The sequence below is a fragment of the Mus caroli genome, unplaced genomic scaffold, assembly GCF_978045245.1.
Source record: "Mus caroli unplaced genomic scaffold, Mus_caroli_1 scaffold_2, whole genome shotgun sequence".
NCBI classification, from domain to species: domain Eukaryota; kingdom Metazoa; phylum Chordata; class Mammalia; order Rodentia; family Muridae; genus Mus; species Mus caroli.
In genome coordinates this window covers 160,580,456-160,606,009 of record NW_028227257.1, presented here as the reverse complement: position 1 = coordinate 160,606,009, position 25,554 = coordinate 160,580,456, and positions in this window count along the sequence as shown.

Genomic DNA, 25,554 nt, shown 5'->3' with positions numbered 1-25,554 from the left:
TGTAACCTCTTGGTAGTATTTTTAGCTCAGTGAGGCCCCTGTTCTTAAGGAAATAGGGGAACTAGAGAAAACAAGGTTTCTTTTCATATGTAAGGTAAGAGGGAAAGATCAACAAGCAAATGTAGAAAGGCTGGTGTGGATGGGCCTGGTGCTGCCTGTATTTTCATGTTAATTCTGCTTTCCCTGGAGGGGTTTTCTGGAATGAGAAATGAGTCACATACTCGGGTGACTTCTTATGAACAACCACACACACACACACACACACACACACACACACACACACAATGAAGAAAGGGACCAATCACTGAGCGAGGAGGCTGGACTTCCGGGTTGGACAGAGGAAGAGGGTGAGAGGCTTTTTGGACAGGCATAGGAGAGGACAAGGTATAGCTACTGGTGTCTCCTGGTTTCAATGGCGGATCTACCAGGATTCACCATCAGAGGATTTAGATTTAATATGGCTGACAAGATTAGGCTTCTAAGTGTTACAGATTCCAGGGATTGAGTTACCATTGTTTTTTTGAACTAAGTTTGTGTGGTGTTTTCCTTCACATGAGTAGTTCGACTGGGTTCCAGAGAGAAAGACAAAGCATGGGTTTATCTGATGTGCACCACCAAAGGCCTTAGGAGTTTTGTTTTTTTTTGTTTTTTTTTTTGGTTTTTCGAGACAGGGTTTCTCTGTGTAGCCCTGGCTGTCCTGGCACTCACTTTGTAGACCAGGCTGGCCTCGAACTCAGAAATCCGCCTGCCTCTGCCTCCCGAGTGCTGGGACTAAAGGCGTGCGCCACCACGCCCGGCTGGCCTTAGGAGTTTTGAAGCATGGGACTGGCGTGGTAAAGACCCACCAGTGGGAACTTAGTGAGCTGGGAGGAGAGATTTTGGAGCTCTGAGTCAGAGTCTCCAGAAGATAAGAACAGACTGGCCATTGCTGCCAGTGCATAGCTGTCCAGCCCACCAGGGCAGAGAGTAGCTGGGTGTAGCACAAGAACTTACCATTATTTTTTAATACTTCTCACAACAAAGGTCATGAGTTTATTGCAAAATATGTACTGACTTCAGGGCAATATTAACTGACATCCACATGTCAGAATTGTACAACCTGACTACCAAAACAAAAAACAAAAACAAAAACAAAAACAAAACAAAACAAACAAACAAACAAAAAACGTGAGCATTCTGAACATTGCTAACTGATGTCTGCCATAGGGGCCTGCTCTTCCCTTCATCTGTACATCTAACATGAACTTGTCCTTTAGGCTACAGTAACTGGCACTCTAGATAAACTGATCTTTGGAGCAAAGTTTGTTAGCAACAAGCTGGGTGTCAGTAAGAAACAGTTGGATATATACATAGTAGCAGCAAAAAAAAGCAAATTTCAGAACCTAGATCTAAGTAACAGATAAAACTAGGGGGAATAAGAAAACTTAAATTAATATTTATAGTAATTTTCTATATTGTTGATTATGTATTAAGTTATTTATTCCACTATGTATTTAAGAAGTACATAACACTAAATCTGAAATTTTTCTTAAAATGGTTTGTTTTTTTCCCTACGTTTTGGTACTTTGAAAGATGTACTACAAACATTTTTTAATCACTGTCTAGAAGAACTGAAGTCCAACTGATGGTCAACAAATGTCCAGGCCCCAACAGGGGACAGGGCACACATACATTAAGTCAGTACAAGGTGGTTTGTAAAGGAATTGATTAAAAGGGAGAATGTAACATAGATTTCAGGATAGAACCAAAGCCATACTATCCTGAATCCTTTGTCCAAAGGGGACACAATCAAGTTTATTGCAATCAGGGACAAGATGGTACAATAAATCCGGCAGCAAAATGACCTTCTGCCAAGGCACATGGCATCTTGCAGTAGGAGTCAGACAAACTCAGACTCTTTCCTCAGCCCTCCTCCTTTCTCCATTTGCTGAATTCAACCAGAAGCTCTAAGGCTGAGTGTAACATGGAGACCACAGGTGATGCTTGGCACACTAATTTTAAAGTTTTTGACTTTGCTTCTCCCTAATCATGGAGGCTGTGAATGTGACCTCATTTAGAAATAGGATCTTTGTGAATGCAAGGAAATTAAAATAAAGTCACGATAGATTGTGGTGAGCCCCAAGTTCAATGACTCATTGTCTCTTCATAAGGAGGAGGAATTCTAGAGTGAGAAATGCAGACTACACAGACTGTGAGCTATATGACCATAGGCTGAAATACAGCAATAAACCTGTAAGCCAAGGAGTGCCAGCGATACAGGGACCTACCAAATGCAGGGAAGAGTTCTTCTCTAAGAAGGCACTGGGGGAGCATGGCCCTGCTAGATTCCACACTTCTAGGCTCCAAACCATAAAAGAACACATTTCCATTATTTGAAACAACCGTGTTCTTGGAAATTTGCTGTGGCACTCCTTGGAAACTAACTAATACATAAAACATCATGGCATTCAGCACTGTCTTCACACTGCTGGATTTCCCTTCATCACATTCTTTGGTTTAATCAATCGTAGGTTCCAATGCAGATCCCATATGATGTAACCATGAGGTAGAGATGTTGTAAAGTGAGGGAGAATGGTGTCTACTTGGACTTTTAAAAATGCTGTTTCAAAGACCCCTGGAATAGATACTGGATTGGTCCCTTTAGGCTGATTTCTGTTTGTCCCTCCACATTTTGTACTGTATCATCTCTTGCATCAGAAAATGGTACCTCAATATGGGTAACTAGAATCTGAAACCCCTTCAAACTTAGTATCCCAGGTTCATATGCTGCTTTCAAAAAGATGAAAACAGCTGGTACGGGACATGCAAGATGGAGGGATAGATTACATAAGAGTTCATCATATTATGGGATAAGGATGCTGAGGCAAGAGGATTGTGAATTTAAAGCCACACTGAACTATATGAGAAAAGACCCCATCTCATTAAAAAAAAAAAAAAGTCTTGGTTGATTTAAAAGGATCCTATAATACAGTGTATAGGTGCTTTATAGTAGCCATCATTAAAGTATAAACCAGTTACAGAAACGATTGTGAAAAGGCCATTTTATAACACACTTCTGAGTACCCATGAATCAAGGAAGAAATCACATATTGTTATGGTTTCTATATGCTTGGCCCAGGGAGTGGCACTATTAGAAAGTGTGGCCTCGTTGGAGAAGGTGTGGCCTTGTTGGTGTAGGTGTGTAGCAAGGTGTGGGATTAAAGACCCTCATTATAGCTGCCTGGAAGCCAGTATTCTGCTAGCAGCCTTCAGATGAATATATAGAACTCTCAGCTCCTCCTGCACTATTCCTGCCTGGATGCTGTTATGCTCCCACCTTGATGATAATGGACTGAACCTCTGAACATATAAGGCAGCCGCAATTAAATGTTGTCCCTTATTATAAGACTTGTCTTGGTCATGGTGTCTGTTCACAGCAGTTAAACCCTAACTAAGACACATATGTATAGACATATGTTCATAAATTCCTTCTGACATCCATATTATTCCAACTTCTTACTTCTGTTTTTGTGGTTGTATCATTCAAAATAATGCACTCAAAACAGTGTTTCTGTAAAAGCATGATCAAACATTTCCATATTTCTTTATCTGTTTTCGTGTGTGGTGTGTGTGTGTGTGATGGACACATGTGTGTATGCATGCTCACATTTGTGTAGTTGCATATGTATGTGCGGGTACCCAGGTTGATGCTGGATATTTTCTTTAATCACGCTCTCTCTACCTGATAGATTCAAGCAGTCTTAGAATTTGAACCCAGAGCTTGCCACTTGGAATAGCCTAGTTAACCAGCCTGCTGCAGGAATCTCTTGCCTCTGCCATCCACACCATGGAATTATGGGTAGACTTTCATACCTATTTAACATTTAGATGGAACAGACTCCCTTTCTGTCAATAGCCATTGGTTTCCTGGAGATCTTTATCTAGGGGTGGGTCTTCGTGAGATTCCCTGCCCCCATCCCGTGCACATTGACATGTCAACTGGTGATGTCAGAGTGCAGGTCTTGTTTAGGTGATCATAGTGTTGAGATTTCATGAATGGAGCCTCTATGTCATATATACAAGACATTATCTCACAGCAGACATACTGGGCCTCTGGTTATTACAATCTTTCCACCCCCTCTTCCTTGATGTTTCCTGTAAGTTTTATAGTAAGTTTTATATGGGATTTGGAACCCTATAGTCAATTCTCTGCATTTTGACCAGTTATGAATTTTTGTGGTAATCTCCAACTTCTAAAAAAGGAAGCTTCTTTTATGAAGAATGAAAGCTACACTTATCTAAGGATATAAAAATGCGATTTTAGAATGGAGTTAGAAATTATACTGCTATGGGGGGACAGTAGCTTATCTTCAAAGGTCTGTGACTTTACCAGCCACTGGTAGTTGACTAGGTTTACAGAACTAGACATGAATTTCCTCCTAGTTAATGGGCCTTAAGTCCTATCAGACAGCTGTTGGTTATACCCAAAATAAAAATGCCCCATTGCATCCTTGGCTATACTTTGCTGAGCTTGTCATCATTACATCACATAATGCTTTCCATCAGGGTGAGACTCTTGGCTGCTTTCTCCCTAAACAGCTTGGAAAGCATCGTCAGGTACTATGAGAACTACTGCTCAGGAAGTTTTGGGGGCAGTTTTAGCTTAATTTTCTCTAAGTCCTGTGTTCAAAGTATACAGTGTCTGAAGCAATAGGTTCTTGTCTTACCTTAGGTTCTAGAATAAAACTAAGGGCAATGGCGATGGTCTATATTGTTTGGGAGTCTCTGACTCCACTGGCCAACAACTCAAAGGGAGAATTCCCATTCCTGGCACTGGGGTTTATATTAGATGGTCTATAGTTCTTAAGTGAAGCATTCTTACCCCAAGAAGCATAGCTACATTAAAGTGTCTGTGTGCATACATGTAATATCATATATATTATATATGTATTTTAGGTAAAGATAAGTTGTTTCTTAATGACTTTTTAAAATACTACTGCTATTATTTATTCTGTTCCTTCAGTCTCTCATATTCTCTTTTCTACCTTTCTTCAGGAAAAGCCACCACACCCATTTCTTACTTCCCCCTTCAAAGCACCTGTGACCTCTAGTATACTTCTGCCAGAGTCCTTTTTATTAAACTTGGTTCCTGTAGTTACTCCAGGGTACATTCTTACATCTAAAGAATCAGAGCTAGAATCCACAAATAAGAGAGACCATGCAACATTTGTCTTTCCAAATCTGGCTTACTTTACTCAATATGCTCCATTCATTACCTGCAAATTTTATGATGTCATCTTTCTTTACAGATAGTGTTTCATTGTGTATGTGTACCACATTTTTGTTATTCAGTAATCAGTTAGAGGACATTTAAGTTGTCTTTCCATTTTCTAGATGTTGTGTATAGAGTGCAAATGTACATGGCTAAGCAAGTACCTGTGGAATAGATTATTAAATCATTTAGGCATATGCCAAAGCATGATATAGGTGGGTCATATGGTAGATCTACTGTTAGCTTTGCAGCAGTTCTCCACACTGATTTCCATATCCCACCAACAGTAGGATACCTGCAAACATGCACACACCCCCACCCCACCCCAGTGTTGTTTGTAAGTTGTTTTTGACCTTGGGAAGTTGAAATCTCAAAGTAGTTTAATTTGCAATTCTCTGCTTACTAAGGACACTGAGCACTTTGTAGTAATATATATGTAAGACAAAAAGGGAAGCTTTTCTTTTTATAAACAGAGAGTCTAGGCACAAGAGCAGAATGGGTTGATGAAATAATATGGGTAGAACAGTAGGTATCTAGGCAAAGTATAATACCCACACCATTCCATCACCCTAGCAACGAAGACTGTGGAGGCATCCTAAAAAAAAAAGAGTGTAAATATGACATGGACCTGTCCTGACACAGTAAAAAGGCCTTCTCCTAGAAGACTCAGCCAGTGAACAGATTTCAATTCTATTGATGCCAGGTAAATACATATGTCAGAAAAGAGTCTGACACATTATAAATATGTCATTCACAATTTCAAATATAATCAAAATATAAGGCCTGTAAAGAATCAATAAAATGTGACAGAGAAACTAAGATAAAAAGTAGTAAACACACAAGCCTCTTCCGGTCAGAAAAGCACCGGGGCAGCTGGGGCGCAGGGTCGGCTGACACTCGCCAGCTACCCACAACAACCGCCACAGGATCTTAAGACTTCTGGAGAGTGGAACACAGCTTCTGCTCCAATCCAATTGCGCGCGGGACCTGAGACTGCATTAGTTAGGGAAGCAGAAACCGGCCTGAGTAGGGCCACAGGCCTCATCCGGCCGGATCAGCGCAGGGGTAGCTAGAGCGCAGGGTTGCCTGACACCCTCCAGCTACCCACGACCCCCGCCGCAGGATTTTGGGACTGCTGGTGAGTGGAACACAGCTTCTGCTCCAGTCCAATCACGCGGGACCTGAGACTGCTCTGGTTGGGGAGAGAGAAATCCGGCCTACATAGGGCCACAAGCCTCTTCCGGTCAGAAAAGCACCGGGGCAGCTGGGGCGCAGGGTCGGCTGACACTCGCCAGCTACCCACAACACCCGCCACAGGATCTTAAGAGTTCTGGTGAGTGGAACACAGCTTCTGCTCCAATCCAATTACACGCAGGACCAGAGACTGCATTAGTTAGGGAAGCAGAAAACCGGCCTGAGTAGGACCACAGGCCTCTTCCGGCTGGACCAGCACCGGGGTACTGCCAGCTACCCACGACCCCCGCCACAGGATTTTGAGACTGCTGGTGAGTGGAACACAGCTTCTGCTCCAGTCCAATCACGCGAGACCTGAGACTGCTTTGGTTGGGGAGGCAGAAATCCGGCCTATGTAGGGCCACAAGCCTCTTCCGGTCAGAAAAGCACTGGGGTAGCTAGGGCGCAGGGTCGGCTGACACTCGCCAGCTACCCACAACACCCGCCACAGGATCTTAAGACTTCTGGTGAGTGGAACACAGCTTCTGCTCCAATCCAATTGCGCGCGGGACCAGAGACTGCATTAGTTAAGGAAGCAGAAAACTGGCCTGAGTAGCACCACAGGCCTCTTCCGGCTGGACCAGCACCGGGGTACCGCCAGCTACCCACGACCCCCGCCAAAGGATTTTGAGACTGCTGGTGAGTGGAACACAGCTTCTGCTCCAATCTTTAAACAGTGACAACGACAACAACCAACCCCAGAGATTACCAGATGGCGAAAGGTAAACGTAATAATCTTACTAACAGAAACCAAGACCACTCACCATCATCAGAACCCAGCACCCCCACTTCGCCCAGTCCAGGGCACCCCAACACACCGGAAAAGCTAGACACGGATATAAAAGCATATCTCATGATGATGGTAGAGGACATCAAGAAGGACTTTAATAACTCACTTAAAAAATTACAGGAAAACATGGCTAAAGAGTTACAAGTCCTTAAAGAAAAACAGGATAACATAATCAAACAGGTAGAAGTCCTTAAAGGAAAACAGGATAACACAATCAAACAGGTATAAGTCCTTAAAGAAAAACAGGAAAACACATCCAAACAGATGATGGAAATGAACAAAACCATACTAGACCTAAAAAGGGAAGTAGACACAATAAAGAAAACCCAAAATGAGGCAACACTGGAGATAGAAACCCTAGGAAAGAAATCTGGAACCATAGATACGAGCATCAGCAACAGAATACAAGAGATGGAAGAGAGAATCTCAGGTGCAGAAGATTCCATAGAGAACATCGGCACAACAATCAAGGAAAATGTAAAATGCAAAAAGATCCTAACTCAAAACATCCAAGAAATACAGGACACAATGAGAAGACCAAACCTACGGATAATAGGAGTGGATGAGAATGAAGATTTTCAACTCAAAGGACCAGCAAACATCTTCAACAAAATTATAGAAGAAAACTTCCCAAATCTAAAGAAAGAGATGCCCATGAACATACAAGAAGCCTACAGAACTCCAAATAGACTGGACCAGAAAAGAAATACCTCCCGACACATAATAATCAGAACAACAAATGCTCTAAATAAAGATAGAATACTAAAAGCAGTAAGAGAAAAAGGCCAAGTAACATATAAAGGCAAGCCTATCAGAATTACACCAGATTTTTCACCAGAGACTATGAAAGCCAGAAGATCCTGGACGGATGTTATACAGACACTAAAAGAACACAAATTCCAGCCCAGGCTACTATACCCAGCCAAACTCTCAATTAACATAGATAGAGAAACCAAAGTATTCCACGACAAAACCAAATTCACACATTATCTCTCCATGAATCCAGCCCTTCAAAGGATAATAACAGAAAAAAACCAATACAAGGACAGGAACCACGCCCTAGAAACAACAAGAAGGTAATCCCTCAACAAACCTAAAAGAAGACAGCCACAAGAACAGAATGCCAACTTTAACAACAAAAGTAACAGGAAACAACAATTACTTTTCCTTAATATCTCTTAATATCAATGGACTCAACTCCCCGATAAAAAGACATAGACTAACAAACTGGCTACACAAACAAGACCCAACATTTTGCTGCTTACAGGAAACTCATCTCAGAGAAAAAGATAGACACTATCTCAGAATGAAAGGCTGGAAAACAATTTTCCAAGCAAATGGTATGAAGAAACAAGCTGGAGTAGCCATTCTAATATCTGATAAGATTGACTTCCAACCCAAAGTCATTAAAAAAGACAGGGAGGGACACTTCATACTCATCAAAGGTAAAATCCTCCAAGAGGAACTATCAATCCTGAATATCTATGCTCCAAATACAAAGGCAGCCACATTCATTAAAGAAACTTTAGTAAATCTCAAAGCACACATTGCACCTCATACAATAATAGTGGGAGACTTCAACACACCACTTTCACCAATGGACAGATCATGGAAACAGAAACTAAACAGGGACACAGAGAAACTAAGAGAAATTATGAATCAAATGGATCTGGCAGATATCTACAGAACATTCTATCCTAAAACAAAAGGATATACCTTCTTCTCAGCACCTCATGGCACCTTCTCCAAAATTGACCACATAATTGGTCACAAAACAGGCCTCAACAGATACAAAAATATTGAAATTGTCCCATGCATCCTATCAGATGACCATGGACTAAAGCTGATCTTCAATAAAAAAAATAAATAATAGAAAGCCAACCTTCACGTGGAAACTGAACAACACTCTTCTCAATGATACCTTGCTCAAGGAAGGAATAAAGAAAGAAATTAAGGACTTTTTAGAGTTCAATGAAAATGAAGCCACAACATACCCAAACTTATGGGACGCAATGAAAGCATTTCTAAGAGGAAAACTCATAGCTCTGAGTGCCTCCAAAAAGAAACTAGAGAGAGCACACATTAGCAGCTTGACAACACACCTAAAAGCACTAGAACAAAAGGAAGCAAATTCTCCCAAGAGGAGTAGACGGCAGGAAATAATCAAACTCAGGGGTGAAATCAACCAAGTGGAAACAAGAAAAACTATTCAAAGAATCAACCAATCAAGGAGCTGGTTCTTTGAGAAAATCAACAAGATAGATAAACCCTTAGCCAGACTCACTAGAGGGCACAGGGAAAGCATCCTAATTAACAAAATCAGAAATGAAAAAGGAGACATAACAACAGATCCTGAAGACATCCAAAACACAATCAGATCCTTCTACCAAAGGCTATACTCAACAAAACTGGAGAACCTGGATGAAATGGAGAAGTTCCTAGACAGATACCCGGTACCAAAGTTGAATCAAGATCAGGTTAATGATCTAAACAGCCCTATATCCCCCAAAGAAATAGAAGCAGTCATTAATAGTCTCCCAACTAAAAAAAGCCCAGGACCAGATGGGTTTTGTGCAGATTTCCAGCAGACCTTCAAAGAAGATCTAATCCCAGTTCTTCACAAACTATTCCACAAAATAGAAACAGAAGGTACTCTACCCAACTCATTCTATGAAGCCACAATTACTCTGATACCTAAACCACAAAAAGACCCAACAAAGATAGAAAACTTCAGACCAATATCCCTTATGAATATTGATGCAAAAATCCTCAATAAAGTTCTTGCTAACCGAATCCAAGAACACATCAAAACAATCATCCATCCTGACCAAGTAGGTTTCATCCCAGGGATGCAGGGATGGTTCAATATACAGAAATCCATCAACGTAATCCAGTATATAAACAAACCAAAAACAAAAACCACATGGTCATCTCGTTAGATGCGGAAAAAGCATTTGACAAGATCCAACACCCATTCATGATAAAAGTCTTGGAAAGATCAGGAATTCAAGGCCCATACCTAAACATGATAAAAGCAATCTACAGCAAACCAGTAGCCAACATCAAAGTAAATGGTGAGAAGCTTGAAGCAATCCCTCTAAAATCAGGGACTAGACAAGGCTGTCCACTTTCTCCATACCTATTCAACATTGTACTTGAAGTCCTAGCCAGAGCAATTCGACAACAAAAGGAGATCAAAGGGATACAAATTGGAAAAGGTGAAGTCAAAATATCACTCTTTGCAGATGATATGATAGTATATATAAGTGACCCTAAAAATTCCACCAGAGAACTCCTAAGCCTGATAAACAGCTTCGGTGAAGTAGCTGGATATAAAATTAACTCAAACAAATCAATGGCCTTTCTCTACACAAAGAATAAACAGGCTGAGAAAGAAATTAGGGAAACAACACCCTTCTCAATAGTCACAAATAATATTAAATATCTTGGCGTGACTCTAACTAAGGAAGTGAAAGATCTGTATAATAAAAACTTCAAGTCTCTGAAGAAAGAAATTATAGAAGATCTCAGAAGATGGAAAGATCTCCCATGCTCATGGATTGGCAGGATCAACATTGTAAAAATGGCTATCTTGCCAAAAGCAATCTACAGATTCAATGCAATCCCCATCAAAATTCCAAATCAATTCTTCAACGAATTAGAAAGTGCAATCTGCAAATTCATCTGGAATAACAAAAAACCTAGGATAGCAAAAACTCTTCTCAAGGATAAAAGAACCTCTGGTGGAATCACCATGCTGGACCTAAAGCTCTACTACAGAGCAATTGTGATAAAAACTGCATGGTACTGGTATAGTGACAGACAAATAGACCAATGGAATAGAATTGAAGACCCAGAAATGAACCCACACACCTACGGTCACTTGATCTTCGACAAGGGAGCTAAAAACATCCAGTGGAAGAAAGACAGCATTTTCAACAAATGGTGCTGGCACAACTGGTTGTTAACATGTAGAAGAATGCGAATCGATCCATTCCTATCTCCTTGTACTAAGGTCAAGTCTAAGTGGATCAAGGAACTTCACATAAAACCAGAGACACTGAAACTTATAGAGGAGAAAGTGGGGAAAAGCCTTGAAGATATGGGCACAGGGGAAAAATTCCTGAATAGAACAGTAATGGCTTGTGCTGTAAGATCGAGAATTGACAAGTGGGACCTCATGAAACTACAAAGCTTCTGCAAGGCTAAAGACACCATCAATAAGACAAAAAAAACACCAACAGATTGGGAAAGGATCTTCACCTATCCTAAATCAGATAAGGGACTAATATCCAATATATATAAAGAACTCAAGAAGGTTGACTCTAGAAAGTCAAATAACCCCATTAAAAAATGGGGCTCAGAACTGAACAAAGAATTCTCACCTGAGGAATACCGAATGGCAAAGAAGCACCTGAAAAAATGTTCAACATCCTTAATCATCAGGGAAATGCAAATCAAAACAACACTGAGATTCCACCTCACACCAGTCAGAATGGCTAAGATCAAAAATTCAGGTGACAGCAGATGCTGGCGAGGATGTGGAGAAAGAGGAACACTCCTCCATTGTTGGTGGGATTGCAAGCTTGTACAACCACTCTGGAAATCAGTCTGGCGGTTCCTCAGAAAATTGGACATAGTACTACCGGAGGATCCAGCAATACCTCTCCTGGGCATATATCCAGAAGATGTCCCAACCGGTAAAAAGGACACATGCTCCACTATGTTCATAGCAGCCCTATTTATAATAGCCAGAAGCTGGAAAGAACCCAGATGTCCCTCAACAGAGGAATGGATACAGAAATTATGGTACATTTACACAATGGAGTACTACTCAGCTATTAAAAAGAATGAATTTATGAAATTCCTAGCCAAATGGATGGACCTGGAGGGCATCATCTTGAGTGAAGTAACACAATCACAAAAGAACTCACACAATATGTATTCACTGATAAGTGGATATTAGCCCAAAACTTAGGATACCCAAGATATAAAATACAATTTGCTAAACGCATGAAACTCAAGAAGAATGAAGACCAAAGTGTGGACACTGTGCACCTTCTTAGAATTGAGAACAAAACACCCAGGGAAGGAGTTACAGAGACAAAGTTCGTAGCTGTGATGAAAGGATGGACCATTTAGAGACTGCCGTATCCAGGGATCCATCCCATAATCAGCTTCTAAACGCTGACACCATTGCATACACTAGCAAGATTTTGCTGAAAGGACCCAAATATAGCTGTCTCTTGTGAGACGATGCCGGGGCCTAGCAAACACAGGAGTGGATGTTCACAGTCAGCTATTGGATGTATCACAGGGCTCCCAATGGAGAAGCTAGAGAAAGTACCCAAGGAGCTAAAGGGATCTGCAACCCTATTGTTGGAACAACATGATGTACTAACCAGAACCCCGGAGCTCTTGTCTCTAGCTGCATATGTATCGAAAGATGGCCTAGTCGGCCATCAATGGAAAGAGAGGCCCATTGGACTTGCAAACTTTATATGCCCCAATATAGGGGAATGCCAGGGCCAAAAGAATGGGAATGGGTGGGTAGGGAAGTGGGGGGCGCTATGGGGGACTTTTGGGATAGCATTGGAAATGTAATTGAGGAAAATATGTAATAAAAATATTAAAAATCAAAAAAAAAAAAGAACCATTTCAAACAGGAGATGCTCACAGTGCCCAGCATTGCCTAAACTGGGGCCTCACATGAACTAAAACAGAGTTCTTAGCTACAGATAAGAGCAACATACTTGCCATCAAATCATTACAGTGGATGCTACTAGTAAACTGAATTAGCCATCACTAAATATTTTTAAAATGAAAAAGAAGCAGCATATTGGTGTGATATATTTAGAGAACGACTGTGTCTTGAATTTCCAACATTTTTATGTGGCAAATAGAAAGCTTTAGTTTTGTTTCACAAAAAACAAAAATAAAATCAACAAAACCAAAAACCAAAAAAAAAAAAAAAAAAAAAGTAGTAAACAGGGGCTGGTGAGATGGCTCAGTGGGTAAGAGCACCCGACTGCTCTTCCGAAGGTCCAGAGTTCAAATCCCAGCAACCACATGGTGGCTCACAACCATCCGTAACGAGATCTGGCACCCTCTTCTGGAGTGTCTGAGGACAGCTACAGTGTACTTACATATAATAAATAAATAAATCTTAAAAAAAAAAAGTAGTAAACAGAAACAATCAATTAAATGCCACACATTTGAGATTGAACAGACAAGGGCTTTTACAGTTACTAAACATGTATTAAGGTATAAAGAAAGTGTGGTACTGAGAAACAAGGGGTATCAGAAGAGATATCAAAGGAGAAAAGAACATTCCAATCTTCTCCAGTTATTAAAATGTAATATACATTAGTCCCTTTCCTAAAGAATTAATTCAATTAGGCCCGTCAATTGCCTAGAAAAACAGCCCCACAGGAAGCTGCCCCAGAAAGTTCAAGAACCATATAAAGTTCTTTTTTTAATGAAAATCTGAGCAGCAGCCACTCTCAGGAGTGCTCCACTCTCTGAATCCTATTTTCTAGACCACACTCTGTAATAAAGTCTCCCTTCTCCACTGAAAACTACAACTAAATAGAAATTTAGAAGTGAATGTCTTCAATTTAGAAATAGAGTTAGAAGAAATTTGGAAATTAAGTGACAGTGGCAGATACTTCCCTAACTATATGGAGATATTAACTCACCAGTAAACATGTCAGAAGAAATGAAATTCTAATGAGTCAAGTACACATTCATCTGCACATACATTTACACGCACGCATTCACACACACTCACACAATGCAACATACATACACATGCATGTATATATATACACATACAAATATACATATGCACACACACACATGCTCACACACACATATACACACATGCTCACACACATGCACACACACACTGCAACATACATACACATGCATGTACACATATACATATACAAATATACATATGCACACACACATGCTCACACACACATACACAAAAATGCACACACACATGCACACACATACACACACTCACACACATAGCTACATAATAGCTGCACTGATAAATAGCAAACAAATTTCTAAGAGGGGGAGAGGAGACATTAAGATACAAACAGCAAGAGCAGACATGGATGCTAACTTTCCCCATTACTGTGTACAGTGCAATAGTGACCAAGCCAGCTACCATGTCAGAAAGAAAAAGAAGTGAAATTCATATGTGTTACAAAGGTAACACAAGGAAAACATAAAAGGGAAAAAATCTGAATGTAAACGTATCTACAGATAACTCTATTGTTTAGCAAATTATATATATAAAGTAGCTACTAGAATAGTCTCAATATAGTAAGAAAATATGTAAAAGTCAATTGTATATACATTGGCAGCACACACTGTGAGGTTTCATTTTAGATTAGAAAGTATAAGAATAAACTGATTTCAAAATATGAAAGTGTGCACACTGTAAATTATAGAACATTGCTGAGATAATTGATAAAAGTATGTAAATATGAACATCTATATAAATAGAGCTACATCATGACCATGGATTAACACTGAGGCATATTGTTTCTCCAAAGTTATCCAAAAATACAGTGCAATTCTGAACAAAACTCTCATAAATAGACTTTTTAAAGATAATACTTGACAAATTGATCAAAATTCAAAATTTATATTTAAAAAAAATCAGCTAAGTGGTAGTGACCCATGTCTTTAATCCCATCACACAGGAGATAGAGGCATGTGGATCTCTGAGTTCAAGGCCAGCCAAGACTACAGAATGGGTTCCAGGACATCCAGGTCTGCCTAGAGAAACTTGTTTCAAAAAAGTAAAATAAAAATAAAAAGGAATAACTAAAAACATAATAATAAATCTGTAAGAATCACACTATTAAACATGAAGGCTTTTATAAAACCAAAATAACTAAAACAGTAAAGATTTTTTTAAAAAAGAGGAATATAGAAAAGAGACAATAGAACAGAATAGCTCAGAAATATGGCAATATTTTATATTTATGTGTTTATGTATGGACATATATTCAATTTTTTACCAAAGTGCTAAAGCTATTCAGTAAAGAAAGTTTTACCACATACAATCTGGAGAAACTTGTGATGCAATGAAAATTTAAACTCGCTTCCCACTTCATATGAGACATTGATATGAGAGCTAAAAAAGCAAAGCTAATTTTGTGGCATCAAAGATAACTTGAAGGCATCTGCCAGCAAGCACAGGCTGGCATCTTCATAATCTTGGCAAAGATTTGTTTTTAGAAAGGATATCTATCAGATGCGGAAAACCAAAAGAAGAAACTTCACAAAACAGAGCATCTCAAGATTAGAGTTTCTACTAGCAAAAGGTAAGAGGCACTGGAAAATGAGAGATCATGCCAGGATGTGCTTTAAACTCTACAAAAAAACAAACAAGAGTCAAAGTTATTAAAAATTGTAAGTATAAAACAAAGCCCTGAAAAGTGATCAGCAGAACTGACCACAGATAAAGCTCCATCAAATTAGAGCACGTTCCCCCTCCCCTCCAACTAAGGTCACTAACATAAAGGGAGGGGTGGTGACAACTGCTGGTGGGAACATGGATTCATGGCATTGCTGCTGGTGAAGAGGCACATCAGAAAAGTTTGGTAGTTTCCCACTCAACACCTCTGAGTCATGCAATCTGCCTGCCTACATAAGAGTACACACATGCAGAAGTCACTTGCATAAGGAAGTCCATATTAGTTTTATCCATTACATCCTAAAATGAAAATTAAAATGGATAAACAAATTGTGATACGATCCTATAAAAGGAAACACAGGAATAACTATGAAATATTAATACCAGCAGCCATGTAGTTGAATTGCAAACTATTAAGAAAGGGAAGCCAAGTACACACAGAGTGCTGTATAACTCCATTAGCAAAAAATTCAAACAACCAAATGTGATGTTCATATTGGAAACCAGAAGAGTCATTGCCTATGGGAGGAAGTAAGAGTGAGTCAAGACTTGGTAGCAGTGTTTTACATTGCAGCTGGGATGCTTTAGTGTGTACACCCAGTAGCAGTCCACGGATTTTTTTTTTCACTTTTAAGATAAAAAATTCAGGTGACAGCAGATGCTGGTGAGGATGTGGTGAAAGAGGAACACTCCTCCATTGCTGGTGGGATTGCAAGCTTGTACAGCCACTCTGGATATCAGTCTAGGGTTTCTCAGAAAATTGGACATAGTACTACCAGAAGGTCCAGCAATACCTCTCCTGGGCATATACCCAGAAGATGCTCCAATATGTAATAAGGACACATGCTCCACTATGTTCATAGCAGCCTTATTTACAATAGCCAGAAGCTGGAAAGAACCCAGATGTCCTTCAACAGACAAATGGATACAGAAAATTTGGTACATTTACACAATGGAGTACTACTCTGCTATTAAAAACAACGAATTTATGTAATTCATAGGCAAATGGATGGATCTGGATGATATCATCCTGAGTGAGGTAACCCAACCACAAAGAACTCACATGATATGCACTCACTGATAAGTGGATATTAGCTCAGAAACTTAGAATACCCAAGTTACAATTTGCAAAACACATGAAACTCAAGAAGAAGGAAGACCAAAGTGTGGATACTTCATTCCTCCTTAGAATGGGGAACAAAATACCCGTGGAAGGAGTTACAGAGACAACGTTTGGAACTTAGACAGAAGGAAGGACCATCCAGACACTAAACAGCCACCAAACCCAGACAGTATTGCATATGCATGCAAGATTTTGCTGACAGAACCCTGATATAGCTGTCTCCTGTGAGGCCATGCCAGTGCCTACCAAATACAGAAGTGGATGCTCACAGTAATCTATTGGATGGAACACAGGGCCCCCAATGGAGGATCTAGAGAAAGTACCCAAGGAGCTGAAGGGGTCTGCAACCCTATAGGTAGAACAACGATATGAACTAACCAGAACCCCCAGAGCTCATGTCTCTAGTTGCATATGTAGCAGAAGATGGCCTAGTTGGCCATTATTGGGAGGAGAGGCCCTTGGTCTTGCAAAAATTATATGCCCCAGTACAGGGGAATGCCAGGGCCAGAAAGCAGGAGTGGGTAGGTTGGGGAGCAGGGTGGGGAGAGGGTATAGGGGAATTTCGGGATAGCATTTGAAATGAAAATGAAGAAAATATCTAATAAAAATTGTTTTTGGAAAGGAGAAGGAATAAGTTTTGTTTGTTTGTAGAGGGTGCAAGGAAATTTGGTGAGCATTGCTGAGGAAAGCCTGAGTCCACAGTGTAGATGAAGAGATGCTGGAGATGCAGGGATATTGGCGAGGTGGGAGCTGTCCTGTTCGTGTAGCATCTAAGTTGGTTTTAGAGTACTGAGGATAGTTGAACCAAGCCTATTTTTTTCACTTTAACAAAATAATTTCCTTCTTTTCAATACATTGGCCAGGCTATTATTTTGACATACGATTATGAAGAGTTTTCCTGACAGTCTAGCAGTCACTTAACAGATGTTGATTGCACACTAGTGTTGTCAGCACACCTTTATAAAAAGAGAAATGCACATACGTCATCCAAAGGGACATTGTGGTTACAGTTCGGAAGGAAACCCTTAAAATGGAGTTAGTTATCTAAGTATAAGTTGTTTATATTACAGACAGCAAGAGAAAATAGCTCCTGAGATCTGGGCACTGAGGATTTCATAGAAGAGGGAATCGTTAGGTGTCCAATCATCTAGCAAGAGCATGCATAAATAGAGGAAAAGTTAAGAATCTTATCAGGGTGAGTAATAAACACAACCAGTAAGAAAAATATTGCCATGCAAAACAGAGCACAGTGCAGCAACATAGAAGATAAGCAGACAACCAGCAAGTATTGTAAGGAACTCAGAAAAGGAAAGCCATCCTGTAGTGGCATCAGGGGAGAATGGAAAGGAAAGTCTAGAACAGTCCAGTGAGACTTTGCCTCTGGGAAAGCTCTTGATGCAGGGAGACAATCTTCACATAACTAAGCCATTCAGTACTTTCTGAAACTGACTTAGTAACAGGAGTCATTGTAAGCTCCATAGAAGGCAAGACGTATTCCACATCTTGTCTTGACCAGCAGCACTCTGGAGGCCCAGTGTCTGCTAGCCTTCTTGTATCTGATGGCATGGGTAACAGCTCTGCCATGGGCCTGCTTACTTCTAGTATTCACCTCAGGGCTTGGAAATTGATTTTGAAAGGCCTTTAGACATAGAAAGTAAAACTAACGGCAAGGAGGATAAAACACTGTTGTGTGTTGTATTGTTGATCTAAATAAAAAATATCATTGGTAGAAGTTTTACTTTGGTTGATAAGGATTCTGGTAACACTTGGGTCTCCTTAGGAAAGAAACACTTAACTAAAACATTTAATTTTTAGGCAAATACTGTAATATTTCACTCTTAGTTATATGAAAACTAGATGAGATGTTGAGAATCTATATAGATTATTCAAATTTTGTTCCTTATAGACTAACTCAAATATTCCTACCACCTTAAAATTATATATGATGCACCTACCACATAAATTATAATGTTTAATGTTTTGAAAATTGATTATAGGTATTTTTAAGTTTCCATAAAGTATTTCTTATATTTGTCATTGTGAATTATATGTAATTCTAATAGAAAAAAAAATTGTTTTTGGAAAAAAAAGAACATATCATATGTAGACTATGTACTCTGTTTATTTACATTTAAGAGGTTCATGAGACTGGGCATTTGTTGTCAGCACCAGTGAAAACAATACAAAGGACAGAAGGCGGTCTGTTAGTGTATACGGACACAATTTCTGGTTCCAATCCTAGCTCTCACCATCTTTAAAATCATGATCAAAAACCCAAATCGAATTACTCTTCTGTCTCAACTCAGAGTGTGGGAATGAAGAGAGCACAGGTCTCATGGAATTCTGGTTAATGTCTGCCAATCACTTTTTGTCGAGAATGTACAAGGAACAATGGTGGCAAATTGTTTGTTTTTTAAGGATTTTATCTCTAACATTTTTTAATTTCAAATGTTATCCCCTTTCCTAGTTTCCCCTCCAAAAATCCCCTATCCCCTCCCCCTCCCACTGCTCCTCAACCCACCCACTCCCGCTTCCTGGCCCAGGCATTCCCCGATACTGGGGCATAGAGCCTTCACAGGACCAAAGACCTCTCCTCCCATTGCTGACCTACTAGGCCATCCTCTGCTACATATATAGCTAGAGCCACAAGTTCCACCATGTGTTTTCTTTGATTGGTGGTATAGTTCCAGGGAGCTCTGGGGGTGCTGGTTAGTTCATATTGATGTTCCTTCTATGGGGCTTCAGTCCTCTTCAGCACCCTGGGTATTTCTCTGGCTCCTTCACTGGGGAACTTGTGCTCTGTCCAATGGATGACTGTGAGCATCCACTTCTGTATTTGCCAGGCACTGGCAGAACCTCACAGGAGATGGCTATATCAGGCTCCTGTCAGTAGGCTCTTGTAGGCATCTGCCTAGTGTCTGGGTTTGGTGGTTGTTTATGGGGTGGATCCCCAAGTGGGGCAGTCTCTAGATGGTTGTTCCTTAAGGCAAAGCTCTGAATTTTGTCTCTGAAACTTGTCCCAGGGGTATTTTGTTCCTCATTCTAAGAAGGAACAAAGTATCCACACTTTGGTCTTCCTTCTTGAGTTTCATGTATTTTGCAAATTGCATCTTTGGTAGTCTTAAGTTTCTGTGCTAATATCCACTTATCAGTGAGTGCATTGCATGAGTGTTCTTTGTGATTGGGTTACCTCACTCAGGATGATATCCTCCAGATGCATCAATTTGCCTAAGAATTTCATAAATTCATTGTTTTTTCATTGCTGAGTGGTACTCCATTGTGTAAATGTACCACATATTCTGTATCCATTTCTCTGTTGAGGGACATCTGGGTTCTTTCCAGCTTCTGGCTATTGTAAATAAGGCTTCTATGAACATAGTAGAACATGTGTCCTTATTACATATTGGAGCATCTTCTGGGTATATGCCCAGGAGAGGTATTGCTAGATCTTCTGACAGTACTATGTCCAATATTCTGAGAAACCCTAGATTGATTTCCAGAGGGGTTGTACAAGCATGCAATACCTCCAACAATGGAGGAGTGTTTCTCTTTCTCCACATCCTTGCCAGCATCTGCTGTCACCTGAATTTTTGATCTCAGCCATTTTGACTGGTGTGAGGTAGAATCTCAGGGTTGTTTTGATTTGCATTTCCCTGATGATTAAGGATGTTGAACATGTTTTCAGGTTCTTCTCAGCCATTCAGTATTTCTCAGTTGAGAATTCTTTATTTAGTTCTGAACCCCATTTTTAATAGGGTTATTTCATTTTCTGGAGTCCAGCTTCTTGAGATATATAATATATATCTTGAGCTTCTTGAGATATATAATATATATAATATATATAATATTAGTCCCCTATCTTACTTAGGATTGGTAAACATCTTTTCCCAATCTGTTGGTGGCCTTTTTGTCTTATTGACAGTGTCTTTTGCCTTACAGAATCTTTGCAATTTTATGAGGTCCCATTTGTCAATTCTCGATCTTAGAGCACAAGCCATTGATGTTCTGTTCAGGAATTTTTTCCCCTGTGCCTATATCTTCCAGGCTTTTCCCCACTTTGTATCCACCCAGCAGCCGGATATAAAATTAACTCAAATCAGTGGCTTTTCTCTACACAAAGGATAAACATGCTGAGAAAGAAATTAGGGAAACAACACCCTTCACAATAGTTACAAATAATAAAAAATACCTTGGTGTGAACTTAACTAAGGAAGTGAAATATATGTATGATAAGAACTTCAAGTCTCTGAAGAGAAAAATCAAAGAAGATCTCAGAAGATGGAAAGATCTCCCATGCTCATGGATCGGCAGGATCAATATAGTAAAAATGGCTATCTTGCCAAAAGCAATCTACATATTCAATGCAATCCCCATCAAAATTCCAAATCAATTCTTCACAGAGTTAGAAAGGGCAATTCCAAAATTCATCTGGAATAAAACAAACAAACAAAAACAAAACAAAACAAAAAAACCCTAGGATAGCAAAAAACTATTCTCAACAATAAACCTCTTGGGGAATTACAATGCCTGACCTCAAGCTGTACTACAGAGCAATTGTGATTAAAAACAAACAAAAAAAAAAAACAAAAAAAACAAAAAACTGCATGGTAATGGTACAGCAACAGACAGACAGATTGATGGAATAGAATTGAAGACCCAGAAATGAACCCACACACCTATTGTCACTTGATCTTTGGCAAGGGAGCTAAAACCATCCAGTAGAAAAAAGACAGCATTTTCAACAAATGGTCCTGGCTCAATTGGCACTTATCATGTAGAAGAATGCGAATTGACCCATTCTTATCTCTTTGTACAAAATTCAAGTCTAAGTGAAGCACATAACTCCACTTAAAACCAGAGACATTGAAACTGATAGAGGAGAAAGTGGGCAGCTTTCTCTAGTCCCTGATTTTAGTGGGATTGCACCAAGTTTCTCTCCATTTAGTTTAATGTTGGCTACTGGTTTGCTGTATATTGCTTTTATTATGTTTAGGTACGGGCCTTGAATTCCTGATTTTTCCAAGACTTTTATCATGAATGGGTGTTGGATTTTCTCAAATGTTTCTCAGCATCTAAGGAGATGATAAGGTGGTTTTTAATTTGAGTGAGTTTATATAGTAGATTACATTGATGGATCTCCATATATTAAACCATCCCTGCATCCCTGGGATGAAGCCTACTTGATCATGATGGATGATTGTTTTGGTGTGTTCTTGGATTCGGTTAATGAGAATTTTATAGAGTTTTTTTTTTACTTGATATTCATAAGGAAAATTGGTCTGAAGTTCTCTTTCTTTGGTCTTTTTATGGTTTATGTATCAGAGTAATTGTGGCTTCATAGAATGAATTGAGTAGAGTACCTTTTGTTTCTAATTTTTGGAATAGTTTTAGGAGAATTGGAATTGGGTCTTCTTTGAAGGTCTGATAGAACTCTGCACTAAACCCATCTGGTCCTGGGCTTTTTTTTTTTTTTTTTTTTTTTTTTTTTTTTTTGGTTGGGAGACTATTAATGACTGCTTCTATTTCTTTAGGGGATATGGGGCTGTTTAGATCATTAACCTGATCCTGATTTAACTTTGGTACCTAGTATCTGTCTAGAAAATTGTCCATTTCATCCAGGTTTTCCAGATTTGTTGAGTATAGCCTTTTGTAGTAGGATCTGATGATGCTTTGGATTTCCTCAGGTTCTGTTGTTATGTCTCCTTTTTCATTTCTGATTTTGTTAATTTGTATACTGTCCCCCACCCTCCAGTTAGTCTGGCTAAGTGTTTATCTATCTTGTTAATTTTCTCAAAGAACCAGCTCCTGATTTGGTTGATTTTTTTTTATAATTCATTTTGTTTCTCCTTGCTTGATATCAGCCCTATGTTTGATTATTTCCTGACATCTACTCTTCTTGGGTGAATTTTCTTCCTTTTGTTCTAGAGCTTTTAGGTGTGCTGTCAAGCTGCTAGTGTATGCTCTTTCTAGTTTCTTTTTGGAGGCACTCAGAGCTATGAGTTTTCCTCTTAGGAATGCTTTCATTGTGTTCCATAAGTTTGGGTATGTTGTGCCTTCATTTTCATTAAACTCTAAATGTCTTTTATCTCTTTCTTTATTTCTTCCTTGACCAAGTTATCATTGAGTAGAGTCTTGTTCAACTTCCACGTGAATGTTGGCTTTCTATTATTTATGTTGTTAATGAAGACCAGCCTTAGTCCGTGGTGATATGATAGGATGCATGGGATTATTTCAATATTTTTGTATCTGTTGGAGCCTGTTTTATGACCAGTTGTATGGTCAATTTTGGAAAAGGTACTATGAGGTGCTGAGAAGTTATATCCTTTTATTTTAGGGTAAAATGTTCCATAGATATCTGTTAAATCCATTTGTTTCATAACTTCTGTTAGTTTCAATGTGTCTCTCTTTACTTTCTGTTTCCAGAACCTTCCAATTATGAGAGTGGAGTGTTAAAGTCTCCCACTATTATTGTGTGAGGAGCAATGTGTGCTTTGAGCTTTGCTAAAGTTTCCTTAATGAATGTGGATGCCCTTGCATTTGGAGCATAGATATTCAGAATTGAGAGTTCATCTTGAAAGATTGTACCTTTGATTAGTATGAAGCACCCCTCGTCTTTTTTGATAACTTTGGGTTGGAAGTCGATTTTATTCGATATTAGAATGACTACTCCAGCTTGTTTCTTAGGACTATTTGCTTTGAAAATGGTTTTCCAGCCTTTCACTCTGAGGTAGTGTCTGTCTTTGTCCCTGAGGTGGGTTTCCTATATGCAGCAAAATGTTGGGTCCTGTATACGTAGCCAGTCTGTTAGTCTATGTCTTTTTATTGGGGAATTGAGTCCATTGATATTGAGAGATATTAAGGAAAAGTAATTATTGCTTCCTGTTATTTTTGTTGTTAGAGTTGGGATTCTGTTCTTGCAGCTGTCTTCTTTTGGGCTTTTTGAAGTATTTCTTTCTTGCTTTTTCTAGAGCATAATTTCTGTCCTTGTGTTAGAGTTTTCCCTTTATTATCCTTTGAAGGTCTGGATTCGTGGAAAGATACTGTGTGAATTTGGTTTTGTCATGGAATACTTTGGTTTCTCCATCTATGGTAATTGAGAGTTTTGCTGGGTATAGTAGCCTGGGCTGGCATTTGTGTTCTCTTAGTGTCTGTATAACATCTGTCCAGGATTTTCTGGCTTTCATAGTTTCTGTTGAGAAGTCTGGTGTGATTCTAATAGGTCTGTCTTTATATGTTACTTGACCTTTTTCCCTTACTGCTTTTAATATTCTATCCTTATTTAGTGTGTTTGTTGTTCCGATTATTATGTGTCAGGAGGAATTTCTTTTCTGGTCCAGTCTATTTGGAGTCCTGTAGGCTTCTTGTATGTTCATGGGCATCTCTTTCTTTATGTTAGGGAAGTTTTCTTCTATAATTTTGTTGAAGATATTTGCTGGCCCTTTAAGTTGAAAATCTTCATTCTCATCAACTCCTATTATCCGTAGGTTTGATCTTCTCATTGTGTTCTGGATTTCCTGGATGTTTTGAGTTAGGATATTTTTGCATTTTGCATTTTACATGTTCTTTGATTGTTGTGTCCATGTTTTCTATGGAATCTTCTGCACCTGGGATCCTCTCTTCCATCTCTTCTATTTTGTTGCTGATGCTTGCATCTTTGACTCTTGGTCTCTTCCCTAGGTTTTCTATCTCCAGAGTTGTCTCCCTTTGGCTTTTCTTTATTGTTTCTACATCCATTTTTAGATCTTGGATGGTTTTGTTCAATTCCATCACCTGTTTGGTTGTGTTTTCCTGTAATTATTTAAGGGATTTTTGTGTTTCCTCTTTAAGGACTTTTACCTGTTTAGCAGTGTTCTCCTGTATTTCTTCAAGTGAATTATTAATGCCCTTCTTAAAATCCCCTACCAGCATGATGAGATGTAATTTTATATCTGAGTCTTGCTTTTCGGGTGTGTTGGGGTATCCAGGACTTACTGTGGTGGGTATACTGGGTTCTGATGATGCTGAGTGGTCTTGGTTTCTGTTAGTAACATTCTTAAGTTTGCCTTTTGCCATCTGGTAATCTCTGGTGTTAGATGTTCTAGCTGTCTCTGGCTGGAGCTTGATCCTCCTGTGATTCTTTTTGCCTCTGTCAGCACTCCTGGGAGTCCAACTCTCTCCTGAGTCCCAGTGGTCAGAACACTCTCTGCAGGCAAGCTCTCCTCTTGCTGGGAAGGTGCCCAGAAGTCTGGAGCTGAGCTCCACCTCCTGAGTCCTGGGGTCAGAGCCCTCCCTGGAGGCCAACTCTCCTCTGGCAAGGAAGGTGCCCAGGAGTCTGTGTCTCAGCTCTGCCTCCTGGCTGAGGGTGTGTGTGTGTGTGTGTGTGTGTGTGTGTGTGTGTGTGTATTATATTTATTTGAGTTTTTATACATATACTATCTGTGTGCTTGTGTGTATTTGTGTGTTTGTGGAAGCATGCAGACACCAGAGGTCAGAGGTTAATATCTGTGTCTTAACCAGTTACTTCTCTCTATTAAATTTTAAGATAGGATCTGGCAAATGACCCTAAAGCTCACTGGTTTATCTACCCTGGCTGGCAGCAAGCCTGAGGGATTCCTTGTCTCTCCTTTCCTGGTGCCGAGATCACAGATGTGCATCGTTTGCCTGCCTTTCTAGAGGGGTCCTACAGACCTGAAAGCACATCCTCGTCCTTACAAGTGAGCATATTATTGGCTGAGAAA